At 35.7% G+C, this 18,921-nt stretch overlaps 1 protein-coding gene across 4 annotated transcripts in view; it reads right to left on the bottom strand.

Moving 5' to 3' along the window:
- Positions 1–18,921, bottom strand: part of FSTL5 (follistatin like 5) — a 322,895-nt gene that overhangs the window by 10,328 nt on the left and 293,646 nt on the right. The window lies entirely within an intron of this gene.

Here is an 18,921-nt window from a genome sequence, read left to right as displayed (position 1 = left end):
CCAGGTTTTTTTCAACCACACATTGTAACAAATAGTTAAGAGAAATAGGAATAATAATACTTTGCAACTCTATTGCACTTTCTGTATGAGTAGTACACTGGGTTTGGCTGGGATGGAGTTAATTTTTTTCTTTACCAGCCTGTATGGTGCTGTATTTTAGATATGTGAACAGAAGTGTTGATAACACAGCTATGTTTTAGTTCCTGTTAAGCAGCGTTCACACAGCTTTGAGGCTGCCTGTTCCCCACTCTGCCCTCCACATGAACAGGCTGGGGGTGGACAAGAAGTTGGGAGGTGACACAGCTGGCACAGCTGACCGAAGGGACATGCCATGCCATGTAACATCACGTTCAAATTCCTTCCAAAGTAGCCATTGCTCCTGCTAGGATGTGGGCTCAGCTGCCAACTGGGGTCAACCCACCACAGGGAGTAATTAGCTTTCCATAAAAGCTAATGAGCTTCACAGAACCCAGACAAAGGTATACAAAAATGGTAGATAAAAATGAATTGACCAAACTAACTTAAACAAGACAAAGAGTATCCTAAAAGACGTTGATTGCAAAATGCATTTTTAAAAAAATAAAAATTAAGTGAAGCTCATATGGATGAGTGACTTATTTTCCTAATTTTAATGGAAAAACCCACCCACATCTTTAAGAGCAGAATAATTATAATTACTAAGTTAACAGCATGTCATGAATTATTGTTCTCCTATTGTCTCACAATATAAGTTCAAGACCAGATTTTTTAAAGTATCTTTAAAGCATTTTAAATATATTTAAAAATAGGATTTGGTCCTAGTTTTATGGAACTGTAAGCCTGTATGTACCACAAAAACCGTGAACAGTAAACCCATGACTCATATCATTCTTTTTGCAAAAAATACTTACCATAAGTATCACTATCTTATTTCCCTAACCTACTGCAAAATGGTTAACCCGAAAACTTTCACAGCCAAGCTGACAAACAAAGGACTCCGTATAGCAAGTCCGATTAATGCTCTACCAAATCTAACCCTCTCTCCATCATCAGAGTATCAAATGCCTCAGAGCATGGGAAATCTTTCAACAAGTGGATTTGGAATAACTTGTTTGCAGGAACTTGCCCATCATTGAGAAGTAGTTTATGCCACAAAGCAGGAATGTTAAATTCATATTTTGCAAGGTATTCATTTTGGAAATCTTACTAGGTATTATTGTTATATATCTACATTACCAGTTTTTACAAGTCTTACTCTCCTCTCTCTTATCATGTCCAGTTTTCATATTATTCTTCACACAATTTCCATCACCTTAAGTTCCATCATTTGTGACAGTTATAAAGGGTAAAAACAAATTTTCATTTAATATAAATCCTCACATGGTATAACAAAATGACTTTCCCTCATGAAAAAATGTGCTAGTGCAGAGTATGTTACCACAACAGGATTTATACAGCTAGTTCCCTTTCACTGTCCAAAATATTTATTCAGTCACTGTCCTTTAAGGTGGTGAGCTAGTTTCAAATGAGATCATATCCCCCCGTTACTGTAGAAAAAAATAGTTCATTATGGTTTTGAAAAAGTAATGTTGGGTTTATATAAAATTCCTGTCAAGTCTGTTCAGCCTAAGTAGCTTTGACTATTGTATAGCACAATGGGAATACTTTGCTTTTGAGAAATACACAAGAACCTCTTTTTTTTTTTTCTTTTAAACACCTCACTGTTCTTACATATCTGTTATATCATTGTTCTTTCTATGACAAAAATGCTTTGAATGTGGTTAAACTATTTAAAATGTGTACAGCTTCCTGCTCTGTTTTCTGCAGGTTTGTTCCATAACAAGAAGCTAGATTTCAATAAATTAATTACAGAATGTATTGTAGAAATATCAGTGGTAGAATGTGTTATGTATTGGTAGTGGTAAATTAACCTGAAAACCAGAAACTTGACTGAAATCTTCAGTGACTCGCCCAGTTCTGTGGGAGGTTTCTGGTTCCTAGATGTCACGCTATCGGCATAACTCCCCATCTTCATCTCAGTAAAGTACCTAAGTAAAATTTTTCCTGTTTTCTAGTATTGGGGAAAGGCTTAATGAGAAACACATTCCTAATGCCAGATGGTGGGTAATTATTGCCTGCCTGAACCTCAGCAGTGCCACATTCTGATATCCCTTTCCATATCTGGAAAGGGTTGACATTGTTTTCAAATCAAAATATAAAGCCATTGCACAAAGAGGTTGTACACTGTCCAGCCTACTCTGAAGGCAGTTGTTACAGCCATACAGCAAACATTCACCATGTGAACTATTACATTTCACAGTTAATGTAATGCTGATTAAAACTGACAAAGTTTCTGCTACCATTTCGTTAGGACTGTGTATAGGTGTGTAACAAAATATCCTTAACTATCTAAGAATTCCTCTCTCTTCAGACCCTCCTTCTGTCATTTAAATCCCACAGGACAGGGGAGTAATAAGAGGGTAAAAAAGCCACACCAAAGCAGTGCTGAGACTGCACGAAATAGGACTCTCACATACCTGCAGTTTACTTACTCCCAGTCTGCAGAGTTTTAATGGAGAAGTGTATTATTTGATATAAAAAGTGCATGTGTAACATAACATAAATATGCATACATGGGTATGTGCATATATAGTAGCTACAATACTTCAGTCTGCAGTTGAAACACAGGGCGAAAAACATGCACTGAGGGCATCCCTCCTTTCATTCTATTTTCTTTCACTACCAGAAGTGGATGAGTAAAAATCATTTTTGTCTCGCCTATTCTGGGCTTCATCCCTAATGCTCCAAATGTTTTTACTGCTCCTCCCTGCACGATCTAGTTTCAAATTTGCCTATGAGGAGCCCACTGATGCTTTTTAAGGTCAAATGGTAGGATCCTTGAAAGTGATGACCTTTCCTTGTCCTCTCAAGGGATAAGCATGCTGCCTCCTCTTAGGATTAAACATTTTCATGACACAGTTGATGAATTGGATAGTTGAGTGCTCGTATTTTGGTATCATACATCACTTGGAATAGCAGTGCTAGATCTCAAGCCATGCAAAGCTGAATTTTAGGTGGTGGTGATAAGGATTTCAAGTAATACACCTTAAAGTTAAAAAAGGTATACCTTAAGCACACGTGCAAAATGAGTACACTGCCACAATGGCCAGTGCAATTTAAGTACTGCATGGTTTTATAATCTGTTCTTTTCATCAGTTTATTAAAAATTGATATATGAACAAAGAAATTAAAAAAATGACAAAAATAATACATGGCTTAACCCTGTCTGTCTCTTTCAGAGTACACAAAAATACCAATCTGATATTTACATCCTTACTGCTTTGAAATAAATGAGAAAAATTGTATTTCTGCAGTCCTAATCAAGCACAGTCGCTTCCCTCCTCTATGATCACATCAGTAGGCAGTAAGGAGGCTGAAGAATTGCCATTATGAATGTTCAGCCTCACCACAAATCCTCACTACAAAAATCACTCTCTACAGGTAGTATTCCTTTCCTACATTTTGTGCATAACCATGCATGCCTGCATATGAGTCAAACATCTAAGTTGCTATTTTTGCCAGCAGAGATCTAGTTCATATAGTCAACAGAGTCTACAGGATTTGTTACCGTGACTAGTGCCAGAGCCCTGCAGGGGGAAAGCAAAATTGCCTTCTAGACTCCAGCATCTGTATAGGCTAGATCCCTATTGGATATAGCAAAAGACAGCTTACAGCCATGGATACACTTTATTTTCACACCTAAATCTAGGTGCCTACAACCTTGCATTCACCATAAGCATCCTATCAGAATGAAGGCATATGAAGCAGAATGAAATCAAAACCAGCCTTATAAAAATTTGCACAGGTTTGGAAAATTGAAGGTTAAATGAGTAAGACTGTACCAGAATGTAAGATAAACATACAGTTATGCTTGAAATGTGCTCATGTGTTTCCCCAAACCATTGTAAGAAGTTCAGGTATCACATAGCTGTAGAGGTTACTATATCTGCCCTTTGTGGTCAGAAATTAAAATGACTCCTTAAAGAAGCAGATAGCACTGTTACAAGTGCCTGGATAGAGAGAAGAATGTTGTATAAGTCTCCATGCAAAACAGCTAAACGCAGAGAAAATGTCCACCCCACAATTTTCAGGGACCTCTGAAGATGGTTTTCACAGCACTCAAAGGGTAACTTTATCAGAAAACCAAGAATTCACTTTGCTTTCCACAAAAAGTGTATTCTTCCAACCATAATGATCAGCTTCAATATTTTCTCAAGGCTACAGTCATCAAAAAGACAAATAAAAGCTCTTCATAGCCTGCCTTTCATTTTTATTTTCTTAGGGTTTTGCAGAGCTCTAAGAATTGCATGCAAATCTTATAAATGAATTTTCCAAAAGCAATTTTATCACTCTTAGTGAACTACATGTCACTATCAAAGTATTTGACACACTGTTAGAACTAACACCATAGTCTACTGCAAAATACCAAGATAGAATCACATCGTATGACTTCTGTCATTCACACACTGTATTTGCAAATTATAACAAATATTTTTCAAGAAATACTTAATATAATGGAATGTGGTTAGCTATCATGCTATACCTGCTGATTTTAAAAGTTTGGGAAATTTCCTGTTCTTAAAAGATGAATGTTAAAAGTATTTTTTTTTTTTTTTTGTGCAGACAGGAACTATGAAAGCTGTGCAAGGGAATGGTGCACCACCGATGTTACACAATTTTTCACATTCTAGAGCACGGATCCCACGTCAATAACCCAGGAAGGAATCCCAAGCCTGCAGAGGCACTGTTACTTGAAGTAACTATACCACAGCTGGGCCCAGCTTGTCTTACCTTTATTTATTGCCTTTATAATAATGTGAGATTTATACAAGGTTATTGGGCAAAACACACTAAAACAAAGGTCACAAGAGAAAAAGAATTAAAATTCCAGGCAGGACTTAGGACAACCCTGTATGAATAAAGTTTATATTCATTTGCTGCATTTGAAAATTCTTCAGTTCATCCTCTTCGTGCTGCATCTCCAGCAGTTATGCAGACTGAAGGATAACGTGAGACCTGTAGCTATAAAAATCAGCGAGGATGCAATCTGAGTTTGATGGGAAGTTCTAGTTCAGTAAAGTATGAATTAACAATGGACCAGATACTCCATACAAAATTCCAATGTCATGTGAACTCTGACATTACATCTTCAAAATTGTTTCTGCAAGGTATTTCTTTCCACCCTTCCGATAGAATAAGTTAGTTTGCATCTCCTATGCACAATGAATAGCCAAGCAAGATTCTAGTGTGGAGCTGCCAACAAGCAGTAAATTAACAACCTGGCTTCCCGTATGTTATTTTCTTCCTTTAGACAAGGCATATATATTGCTTACTACTGCAACTGCACTTGTTAAAAAAAAGGAAATATCTAAGGACTGGTTAAAAAGATGGAAAAAGAAAAGCCTAAGAATGTTTCTCCTAGAAATGAGGATAAATTTCATTATACTTTTTATAAGTTCAACAGAATAGTTCAGAAAGATTGACAGAATAAAAGATTACAACAATGTAAAAATTATGGCCTCCTTTCTTTTTGTTTCTGGCCTTACACCCACAGATTACCATCATGAAGTCAACAGACAGTTTTTGAAGAGGTATCTGAGATCAAACACTTACGGAAAATTACGGTCTCAAAACTGAAACCCAGTAAAAGTGAATTAGATGAGCTACAATCAAAATTATCTGTATAAGAAGGGAACAGTAGTAATATTGTACAAAAGAGAAGGTTTTTAACCTGTATAACTTAATTCAAGAAAATAATAATGAACATTACCTACTTTATCCTGAGTGAATAACATTTGCTTTTAAAGCCACTCAACATTCTATAGATTAGGGACCATTTTTTCAAAATTTATGCAAAAAAGTCAACCCAGGAAGATAAAGCTCTATTACTACAAAGCTTGATCAAATCTGCTGACCAAAAGTTTTCTGGGACTCAAAGTAAATGCCATTAGCTGTCCAAGGACAGCCTGTTAGAGGGAAAAAGCTTCTACTCTGGCAACATGGGAAAGTCTAACCAATTAAACAAAATTCTAAAGTAGAAGTGTGTTATACAGCAAACAGGTTTTTTTTCTGATGAAATTCAGTTATCCACAGTAGCTCTGGAGAAGGAAGTATTAACAATTAAGGAAAGGAAAAAGGAACATTGGTCTAAGAACTGTTTTCTTAGCTGTATAGCTCAACTGCCTTTGCTGGTCCCTTGATGTTTTGCCACCAGCACAACAAAAAAAATATGCACTTTTCCCTCTAAGGATTTTCTAAGAACTTAACGTACAACACTGCAACCATTTTTTCCTTTATTAAAATTAGTCTTCACTTTATATCCGTACATAATTATTTCTGAGGAAGGCAGTTAACATTGATTTATTTGACTTCAGAGGCCTTGCACGCATACCATTTAAATCATCACACAGTTAATTTTCCTAACTTAAGTAATTTTAAAATACACCTTTTTTATTGTAATTTTCTATTACATTTACTGTAGTTTATTGCACAAATAAAATATTTACCTCTAGATAAAAACCCACACTTTTCATTTTGGAAGTGTTTCTGATTTCAAAAACTGTCAACATCGCAAGGGCATACCAGTCTTCCCCTCAGGACTTCCAAAATTACTGTTGCCTAGAATAGTTCATTTCTGGCAGGCTGCTGAGAAAATACCTTTCTTAAATTTCTGCAGTTCAGAAATGGTCGTTTGATGATAACAAAAGGCTAAGTGGATTTTGCCCGGTAGCTGTTGCTCATACAGCACAAATGGCACCTTTCTTTTGGGTACTATAACAGTCTCTGACCTTTTAAGTTTGTTTTCCTAATTTTGTTCCTGATGCTCTTTACGACATTAAGAACACTTGCTTCATATTTTTGTTTTGCATCAGACAAGAGTTTTTTTCTCCTTCCTTTGTATTTCTATATAACAGCATTAAGCACAAAGCATCTTCCTATCTGAGGACACATTTACATCTTAGAGAACATCTGATAATTCGCTAGTTTTGTGTTTATGTGTGTGGACATACATATTCACACATATATCTTTAAAATATTTTTGTCCTTTTCACCAATTTTATTTATTTACTGGTAAATTAAATATTTAAAAGTGCCTTCTAAAAAAGACAACTAACTTTTGCAGCAGTAATGTGTGACTGCTGGGAGAGCAATGTGTGACACAGCTGGGAAATATTAACATAGCAGTCCTAAAAAACAGGAATGGGGGGGAAACTGGTCAAAAAAAAAAGAAAATCAAAAAACACAGAACAAAAGATTGTGGCATCAGTCATGGAAAATGAGTAATTTTACTGTAAAACAAGATCTCCACTATCAATTCTATCAGATGAATGAGAAGATCTGTGGTGATGAAGAATGGAATCTGATCTGGCTGGTCTCATTTCTGAATGCATATTCTAAATGTATTGACTATTTTGTATTGACAAAGAAGTTCTGGGTTTTGAAAACTCCAGGTTTCTGAGTTCTTACAGCCTTGCACGTTAAATAGCTCATCTGTACCTTTCCAATTAGAAGCAAAAAATGTCTATACACTAATAGGAATTCTCTGAAATTTATAACTTATGTGGGAGGAAAGATGAAAATGAATATATAGATATAACTTGCTTTCAATGAAAAATAATACTATTTTTATTTTTAATTGTGAATGTGGATTTAAGAATACCTTTTCAGGATGAAAAATATGCCAGCAGAGATCAAATCCATCAGAAGTCATATATGCTTTAGAAATTTACTGGTTAATATTGTTACAAAGAAATACAGGTCTTCATAAACTAATTCAGAAAGGAACTTAATATTCAATTGTAAAATCTATGAAACCAACATTTTTAGATCTATGAGAGTGGATTACCTTAATAATGACAGAATTCCTGATTAGATCCTAAAATGTATTGGAATAGAAGAGGGATGACTACCACAAAGGCTGGGGGTGGGAGTGGGGAAGATCCCACGAAAGGCTTGCTGTGTTTCACAGAGGCGGTAACAACTGCTGGACATCACCTAAGAGATCTGAATGGAAGGGAAGGGATCTTTATAGTAAGTATTCAAAGATTTCAGAGATGGCTATTCACAGATTTGCTCTGGAAGCACTGAAGATCTTTATTCCTTTTTGCTATTGCTTTGCACATACCTCATTGAAGTGGAAAAGTTTTCTCTATTTCCATTCTCAGAGAGGGAATTCAGTGTAGAGAGGATGGCTGAGACCCCACAGTCAGTGATGGACAAACATACTAGAATGATTCTTTCTTTTTCTGTCTCAGCACATACTAACCATTATTTGGAAAAATAAGGATATCAAGAACTTCAAGACAGCTGTGCAAGACAGAAGGGAAAAAACAGTATTTCTACAAGGGCTTGAAAATCCTGAAAAGTGCTACAGTCTTAGAAGAAAGGGGTCTCCTCAAATTAAGATCTGTGCTCAGAGCTTGAATTTGAATAGAAAAATATCCATTCCTAAACAATATGTGATGGGGACAGGCATGAATGTTGTGAAATAAATTGTTTTTGAGCATTAGTAAGCATTCAGTAAAGGGCAATAATGGAAACATAGTTTCTCAGTTTATCCTACATATTTTTTAATAAGATTGGCTCTAGACTAATAAACGAGTGTCACAAATGTAATGCTGCTGAGCCAAAGTGAATGACATTGTAAGTACCATCAAAAAAATACTTATTTTTATGGTGATAGTTTTCACTCAGGCAGAAAAATCACAGGTGATACAGTCTTTCAAACACTTATTTGTGGGAGAGACTCTATGCCAATTGTCTTCCGTAAGTCAGATGGATAAATGATGGAAGTGCTTACAAGTGAAAGATAAAAATTTCTTAACTAAAGTCTCATATTGATAACAAAAATAGCATGCTGCCTAAAATCCTTTTAAAATTATACTATTTTCAATTTCTATTTCTTTTTTCTTTTTTTTTTCCTTTTATTACTATTTCCATTTAAAAATTTGCTTGCTCAGCATTTAAGTCATGTCTCGCTAGTGATTTAGAGCAAGGAAATGGACTATAATCTCAAATTCATGTTGAAGAATATCTTCAAATGACCCATGTTGAAAGAACAACCAGGAAAAGTTCCCCATAGTTGACCAGATACTGTGGTGGCTTCTTCAGTCAGTTTTTTACATCTTGCTGGGAGAGTTGACTTGTTTTAACATGTCATACATAGCTAAGAACTTCTGACTCACATTTAGTGTACATTTGAATAGGATAGGGATAAAAACCTGAATTTTCAGGGTCCCAGTGATGGAGGAATCTATAAATTGTCTGAGGACTTTCTCATGGAACACCTGCAATGTGTATATACAATACGCTTAATTACTGAAAATTGTTATCCAATGATTACAGCACTCACAAGAAAATAATCCCAGAAATTTTAGGTCAAAGGAAAGCACCTTAACTTCTAGAATTTTAGAATCCAGGAATATATTAAACTATTTGTGTTATGTAAAAAAGGAACTTATTCTCAACAAAAGCGTATTTGTAACATTGGCAGCAAATGTGGTTTCCTTTCTTGTACCTTGTAGGGAAGGAGAGCTAGAAATCTAATCAAAACCCACTCACTTCATTTTTAAAGCAATAAAAATCAAAGAAAGGGCTAGCTACACAGACACAGTGAACAAAAGACATTCCTAAAGATGGTTCTAAATGTCAGTACAAGGTAGGATAGGATTAAGAGGATCTGACACTCCAGAAATTGTGGTAACATCAAGGTGGGCAGATGTCATATGGAATGCACAGCCAAATTTATATATGCCAAAAGAAATAGCCAGCACTAGCAGAAAATGAATAATGAGGTAGAGATAAGGACTACAAAGGTGATAAATTACTTATGTCAAAACAGTCTCAAAAGATCTTTTTCTTCATTTTAAAAAAGAAGTTCACATACTGTTATAGCTGGGAATATACAAATATTCAAAAGAACAAATACTGAATTTTACCACAATTCCTGTCTCTCCCTTTTTCTTCACTAGTGACCCAAATTAAGAAAACGTTAGATTGAACCAAGAAAAGATTTTTTTAACTGTAAAAACCCAATAAAATATGATTATTTTCTTACATAAAACCACCAGACATAACATTTGTATTGAAAATGCAAGATTATCATCGGGGAAAAAAACATAAGGCACTTCATGGCAAGTTGCTGTGTTCTAATTTGTAGCTAATAAGGGGTGGGATGTGGTGGTGGCGGTGGCTCTCTTAAGATGGAAGTTTGGATGTTTTATCCACAAGAAAATGTTGCATGCTGACGCTTAGCAACCCATGGAAGAAATACAGACAAAACAGTCTATCTGTGTAGATTTGGAAGTTTCCTTAAAGTCTTCGATTCATATGATCTAGCGAGAATCTCAGCTTTACTAGAAGTTAAAAGTTACATTTGTAACATAACATCAAATAGGTAAACTTAAATGTCATGAATAAAAATATTTTTTAAATGCTTAAAAATAGAAATGTACAAATGACAATTTCAAAAAAAAATTTCACTATTCCAAAGTCTCAGATCTAAAACACAGCACAATTCCGGCTGCTATCAAGAAAATGAGCTCCAACAAGCCAGACCCAGAACAATTTTTTTAAAATAATTTTGCCCTGGTACTTTATTAGCAAACATATAGAAAAATGATTAATTACATAATTTTAAGATTGCCTAAAAGCTAATAAGTGAATCTTTATAATTTGCTTTATTTGGAAAACCAATGAGTGTTAGAGGCAGCACGAAGATAAGGCAACTTCTAGTCACCGGGTACAACAAATTACGTGCCATAATTGCAGGGGTTACTTGGTTACTTTCTTACATTTTTGTACTTTTCACTGCATCATGTATTTTCACATACTCACACATACTGAATATTTAAAAGCAGGTAGGTGATAGGAAACAGGTACAACAGTTAATTTTTTATAATAATGGTTGGTTTGGCCATGGGCTGCAGGTGGACAGCTCATATTACCTCAAGAGTAAATATTCCTGTAATGACTACTGCATGTGCAAAAGGCAAAAAAACCCAACTTACAGTGTGAAAAACATCTACTGTTTAACAAAACTACCCTTCACTTTAGTAGAGCTCAATAGACTTGCTTAAGCCAGGTTTTGGCCATTTCCTCAGCTAATGGGGAAAGACAAGTAGAACGTAATTTTCCTTTACCGATGCTATAGTTTTATAGCACTACAAAGGCTGGCTGCAACCCCATGTTTTAGGTAACATTTGAAGGGCATTTTCATTTCTAAATAGCCACACTGAAGTGGAAATGTTTTTTGATAATATCTTTTTTTCTCTTGACAGCTGGCATTTTTAGTTTGAGAGCTTTGTGACATTTTACTCAAGCTACCTAAGAGGAAAAGATTTAAAGCATGAGTTGAATAAATTGGTCAAGCAGCATTTGTATTGTACTGTCAGCTGGCATGGGAAAAGGCATGCAGAATAATTGATTCCAGAAACAAGATAGGTTTCAAGACTGATTTCTTATATACTTGCGTGTGTGCATACATACATATATATCGCAAGGTTAGAAGCAATCACAGATTGCAATGCATTATAAAAATATTTTTATTTTAGCTAGATTTAAATATGCCATTAACTAGTGATTAAATTTCATAACACTGATCTGAAAATGAACTTTAAAATTCAAAATATTTTCTCCACGAATTCCAAAATTACCTGGCTTAAAAGATGTCATACACACATCAGGACATCAGGCCTTTGCTTGATTCAGTGACAGCAAAACTAAACTGTAGTTTGGGAGTGCTGGCAGTTGCTTCATAATTTCTGTAGGTACTTCTCCACAGACACAGGTGGGAATTCTTTCTGCCTAGCACATTCTAAAGCCTGCAAACACAGGTCTTTTTGATTTAGAATATAAGAGTGGAGCTGAAGGATGATATAGACAAACTAGAAGTATCGGCATGTGGTGTACCTTGTATGTACGTAAAGGATTGGGAGTTTCCTAGTTTGAAGATACGTGGTGGCTGCACTTATGGACTCCTAGCTTTTTGGGCAGGGACATGTGAACAGAGGAGGAACGAAGTGGAGAATATAGGTTTGATACGATGAAGAGTACCTGCACATTTTCTAAAGAGGCACTTTTTTCAACAGTAGTTGCTGTTGCCAATGGTAGTAGTTGAACAAAGCAAGTTTCAGAGCATTTAAACTGTCTGAAGTGAATCTCTCAAACTTTCATTCTCCATATTCCCTCTGGAGCAAAGATGCTGTAAAATCCACTGCTTATAGCAAAAAAAATCCCCAACAAAACAAAAAAAGCAAAAAAAAAAATAGTTTTCAGTGTCTCCTCTCCATCCTTCCCAGAAGTTCCTATGAATTCCTTTTTCAAAAGCACTACATTTATGGACCAGAAGGGTCCTCCTTTTCAGGGGCAAATTCACAGAGAGGGGGAAATTCCACAAGGTTTCCATTTAGCAATGACATAAAATGATTAAGGAGTTGATTAATAAAATCAAATGTATTGTTAGAGGTTTGACTTTAAGACAATCACAACAAATGAATTGCTAATGGCTAATTCCAGATTCAAGCACTTTTGTCTGTCCTGCTAAGTGCTCTGGCCAGCAAGTTCCCTGCTCAAAGGAGGAAAGCACCACCCCAAGGTCACCCCAAGGTGAATGAGCTGACTGGCAGTTTCACTAACTAGGGGAAAGGTAATTAATTCCAGCAGGGGCAGATGGTGACCCCCAACTCATCGACCACTGACACGAGAAACCCGCCAGACCAAAAACGAAGCTGAGACTGAGCATGCGAACTAATTAACATGAGAAGTGACAGAATTACTTGCCAAGTAGAAAACTTGAGTATTAAGTAATGAAGGAATAATGTCACTTGTAACCAATGAAGGCTGATCAATGTCTTTGCTCGCTATTATATAAATAAGATAAAGTTTTGACAATCAGTGAGCTAGGCATTTGTGGGGGGCCACCCAGCTCCCTACTTGCACAAACTACAATAAAGGAACAGAAATACCTCGAATGGGGGTGTGAATTGATGCTGTGCACTGAGCAAGGAACCCGCCTACGGGACCAGAGCACTGCCCCCACAAGGACTACTCACAGAGTGGGAGACCCCAGAGGGACCCCCAGCACAGAGGGGTCTCCTTGTGTGCTGTGCTGCCGGGTAGGACTCGTTGATAGATTCCACGATCATTACTGGAAATCGCAGCTACTGTCCAGATCCTCCTTCCTTGCCCTGGTAGTGCCAGGCTCCTTTCTCCAGTTCCTCAAGCTTTCCAGTTATTTCCCCTGTAGTACTATAGATGTTTACAGCCTGATGACTGCGAACTGTTCCAAACTTTCCACTACCCTAATGTGCCTTGTTAACTGAATTTACAAAATATTAAATTGCCCCCATCTTTGAGCTAAATCATATTCTTTATGTGAAAAATTCAACCTCCAAATTTGTTGATGCTTTTTCCTCTCCTCTTTTGTTGAAGCTTTGTCTACAGTTGACTCAGCATTTAACACTTCCATTGTTTGCCTTGCAAACCACTGAACAGAAATTTCCTCCTGATTATGTAGGGGTTTTGAAGCAAAACAGTATTTCTGTTTAGTTATTTGCGTAGAAATAGTGTAAATGCTCTCACGGTCCTTCAACTACTTCACACCTCTTAGAGGGGTAACCTCTGGAATGAAGTGTGAATCTACTGAATCACCATCCCACAAGGGTTTCATTTAAGGAGGAATGCCTTGGCAGCACATTCCAATTATCTCTTAAAGGAGAGCTTAGTTTTTGAACTCTTTCATGCAAATGAATAAGTATAATTTTAGAAAGACTGCTTCCCCATACACAAAAGAGAAATAAAAGAATAAAAAATCAAACTGATAATGTTTTAACTCTTCAGATCCTGAGCCATCTCACTGTTGAGCTGATTGCTCTTTCTTCCACTTGTTAGGTCACATAACGATACAATATTTAAAATACTTGCTAAAACATTTAAAAAGTTAGAGTTACTCCATTACAGTAAGTTCATTTAATATTGCTTTTGAAACATTTCACAGCAGTGTAATGTCAGACCCTAATTTATTCCAATTATCTTTTGTTCACTTGAATTTATGAACAGTGGAGCTGAAATAATCAGCCCTTTTGCTCCTTAGGCTTCCAAGAATATATTTTCATGACTATTGTACAAGTCATCTTTTTGCAGCCATCACACACATTAATTGCATATGTCTATTTTTATGATAAAGAATGGTATTACAGACAATTAACGACAAGATCATTGGTTGCTCTGAACTGCTTTGGCACAAAAAATAGTTCACTGAGTAAAATCTTCTCAGTAAACCTATAAGGCCAAATATTGAAAATCTATATATCAATTCTTAAAAGGTGTATCTACAAAAGGAACAAGCTTCAGTAATAACTGGGGAAAAAAAACCCCAAACCCACCCTTGGGGATTTGTACCATTTATTAAGGATTAGTAGATCTCATCCTGTCTACTTTGTGGCCACAGTGTCTGACAATTTTTGAACGAAACGGGGGGAGGGGAAGATTTTTTTCCAAGCTGTGTGCACTGAAAATATGGGCATGAAGGTGTGCATGAAGAACAATGATTTACATTCATTCATTCTTTTGGTATAACTCAACATATATCGGCAGTGAGTGCACATCAGAGGCAAAATAAAGCCAATGTTAACAGCAGGACAAGGTTTTTTCAAGATATGCAAGATGAATATGTAATTTTTCCCTTTTAAAATCTTCAGACTTTCAATAGTAAGTCTGGGTAAATTTCCTCAAGGGCTCTTTCTATCAATAATTATTACTGGTTTGTGCCATAGCCTCTTTTTAATTGCTGATTGACTAAGAATTTTTGTGAATTGCACTACAACTAGCTGGCACAGGAAACTCAAACCCACAGGAAACACTGACTTTCTCTAAAGTCTAAACTTACATTTTAGAAGTTTTATGAGAAAAACGTGGCATTTTATTTCCATCATGAAGTATTGCTCAAAGCCATGAGGCAATCCCTCCCTTAGTCTTGTAGAAATTCTAGAACTGAGTCACCTACATTTCTCATGCATCTGTAGCTGAGAATCTGTACAAACAGATTCGTTACCTGGAAACATCAGTGGGGTGCTCTACTCACTATTAGGATGGTAATTAGTAGATTTTTACTAAAACTAATGTACATTTTCTTTTTTTTAATAGATATATTTTCATAAATGGTTAGCAGTTACAAAAATAATACAGCCCAAATATTTCTTGATTCCTAAGGTGTCTGACTGCACAAAACTGTTTCTCCTTCATCTCATCAGGGGAAGGAAATTGTTTGGAACGTAAAAGAGAGGGAGACACCTCCCCACTGCAAAACTAACTGATGGTACTGAACCTACCACATTTCTTTCTCCAAAATTACAGTTTCTTTTCCTGTCCTTTTCTGTGCACATAACTATCCTCCCATTACAAAAGTGTTTAAAACCAACAGGATTGGCCTGTTCTTCTACTTCTTTTGTCTCATGCCTACTTAGTTTGCTTAGCTGCTGCTTTGATAAATCACCTCAGTTGTTCAGAGCATGAATGTTATGCTTGCTGGTTATCAAATCAAAAAGTTATTTGCCCTAACTTCTGCTGTACTGTAAGTACAACCAAACATTGCCTCAGTCTATGGTAGGAAAACTCTGGGAAAACATTTCTTTTTTTCTTGGGATCTATTATTGTTCACCTCAGACCAAAATTTGTAGTACCTCTTCAAATGGCTGATCTGGGGCAAATGCATCCTAAGTTATTTGCTGACCAAGAGAGCAGTAAAATGTGTGGAGTTTTCTTTTTAATAATGGCCAGACCATTTCCATCTTCATACATAAAAATAACCCACCTAGGTAAAGCGAATATGTAATTACATTACTTCTTAAATAAAATTAATTTGCAACAAGTTTTAAACATTTATATATGTATTATTGCAAATTAATATTTTAGATATTATTACAAAGAAAAAAATTAATGACCCACCATAGCTTTAAATTATTCACCCTATTTCTGTATGTAAGTGTCAACAAGCCTATCTATCTTTACTTTCTGTCCCTTGTTCTTTACACTGATTAAAGAATAACTGATTGGTCAGAATATGCAGTAGATGGTAATACGCTGCAGAAGGTAGCAGACGGTTTGTTTTGCCTGCGCTACAAAGCTCAGTCCATACTTTTACATGATATGCCTTTTTTGCTTAGAAATGCCATTATTCAGACAAAAAGTTTGGTTCTGGATGCTAATTTGGTAAGCTGTGCACACTCTATATTCTGCTCCATCATTCAGAATTTTAGCTTACAGGTGACAAATGCACCTAGCTACAGAAAGCTTTCATTTTTCCAGAAGGGCCTGGTGTTGCATGGTCAAGGGGAACCAACTTATAACAAAGACTAAATAGGGCCCTTGACCAGTTCACTGTACCAGCTAACATAGCCAGTGGGGTTATTTCCCTTGTAGCTGTTTTTCTCAGTCGCACTCACAAAATGCTCCCATGGCTGGTACATACACCAAAGAATTATAAGCTTAAGCTTTATGTTTGTTGCTTATCATCTTTAATAAACACATGCTGTTATTGAGCAGTTTTATTGTTGACTGGTGACAAGTTAGGTTTAATAGATAGTTTTTTCTACATCGCTACTAATTTGATGAATACAGTTAATGTAAACCTTTTCCTGAGACACTACCGACAGTTCATGTTTATTTAAAAAACAAAAAAAATCTAAGTACTTGAAGGCCAAACATTTTATGTAAGGCAAATTATTTAATGACTGACTAACTTCACATGAATAGCTCTTGAAAGAATACATAAAAAGTAAAAATACAGTATCTGTCTACACAGTATTTTGTTGGGTTTTTTCTTTTCTAGAAAATGCACTTAAAATTAGATAACATTTCAGAAAACTAAAATAAGATTCTCTGCAATTCAAGCAAATTGCACTATTAGGCAAAACCAGATAATTGCTGCTGAATTGATTTTGCCTGTTGAAAACCCCAAATCTATGGTTTTAGCATCAAACTACTGTAGGCTTTTTCTCAGACTTCAGAAATTTTATTTTGGTCTTTATCTGTCATGTGAATACAAAAAAAAAAGCCCAAACCCCAACAACCAACCAAAAGTTGATAGCAAGATAATTATACTAGGCCTGAATTGATGTACATGTTCAGTATATATATGTATTCATTTATCCAGTTTTATTCTTTCACTGTTGAATTTCATATTCCTTTTTTTATTTCTGTGCGTTCTATTTTATTCTCTAATTCTCTTTTCTCCTAAGTTGCATATAGGACAGGTGAAATGACTCATCAGCCGATAGTGACTGACCAGGCAAAACAGAAACCACCTTGACATGTTTAGGCAAAATATCAACTTAAAACTGTTTGAGTTAGAGTTCCTCACTAGCTTTGGACAGGGACTATTTTTTCTTTTCCCAGTCCTGGTTCCCCTCCTTGTATGATGTTTACTTGTATCCATCTTTTTCTTTTCCTATTTACATGACATTATGTATCTAAATGCCAGTTCTGTTGCGATAGTTCCTCTAGTACCTAGTAGTTTATGCAGCAGTAATGTTTGTTCTCTCAAGGCATACCTGTTCCAAATGTAAATTATTTAATGCTTTTCTAAGGCTGAGCGTGAGCACTGCAGATTACTTCAGGGACAGAATGTGTATTTAACTACTCAGTTCAAGAAATATGGCAGTAATGCTACTTAGAGTCAATTTACTTTTCAGCTGTATTAATTTACACATTCTATTTTAAATTGCATATGGCTGATTGCTAATTTGCTGGCTAAGGGTTTTGTAGAAAATTTTGAAAAAAAATGTCTTTCATCAACAGCCTTCTTAGGAGAAGCCAAATGTTTTTTGATACAGAAGACTAGATTCATCACAGGCATGTATAGAGTAAATTCTGGAATCAACTGTAAAATCATCCTAAATTTTCACATTTAAAATACTACTACTCACTACAATCAGAAATTATACCTCTTTTAATGGAGATGCATGTTTACATATGTGATTTGAGATTTTAGCTAAAAGTGAATGATGGTGTCTCGTAACTGTGACAATCATCCTATTGAAAACATTTCTACGGAAACTTGAACTTGGAAGAGCAAAATAAACAGTTGAGTTAATTATTTGCAGAGGTGTTTTGAGCTGAAATAGGTCTGCGTCAGGTTGCAAAAAAAAACCCATACCAAACCATACAAAGTCCTAATAGATGTTAATGCAATATTCAGATGTACAAATCGTGGACTGCAGAATTTTTCAATCCCTACAGATAGAAATGTTACAGAAAAAGTATGAAAATAAAATTATACTTCACATCCTTGGCAATGTATTTTGAGGAAGAAAAGTAGATTTTCATTTAAGAGGCCTTGGAAAGATCTTTAAAAGATTTCTCCTTTATGCCTGTATTAAGTGTTGCTCTCTTTTCCCCACACTCTTTCTCTGTCCTGTATGTCTTTTAAAATCACACTGGCCACCTTGTTCCATTCTTCCATCCTTAGAGCATTTCTATCACAGTCATAATTTGTCTGTTCTTTGAACAAACACAAAGACAATCCTACAGTCACTAAGAGAAATAACTAATGTCCTAAGAATTTACGGTGTTTCCTGGCATGGATTACAGTATGAACCATTTTAACATCATACACTCAGTAAACATGAAATAAGACTGATTTTATTCATGCATCTAAACAGAGTTTATGTTACCTGCTCAGTCATGGTTTGTTTCAAAAACAGGGAGCCTAATGAAAAAACAGGCGGTAAGAACTCCATGAGCAGGAAAGGCCAGTTCATAGACTCAAGTTACACTGCATCACAATTCCTTTTAAAACTCCAAAACTGTATTTTGGTTTTTTTCTGGTCCATTAATCAAGATAATAACTCCAATATACATGTAATACAATATGGCAAATACTAT

Source organism: Falco biarmicus, chromosome 1 (assembly GCF_023638135.1).
Source record: "Falco biarmicus isolate bFalBia1 chromosome 1, bFalBia1.pri, whole genome shotgun sequence".
Taxonomy (NCBI): domain Eukaryota; kingdom Metazoa; phylum Chordata; class Aves; order Falconiformes; family Falconidae; genus Falco; species Falco biarmicus.
This window is presented reverse-complemented; position numbering and strand designations above follow the sequence as displayed.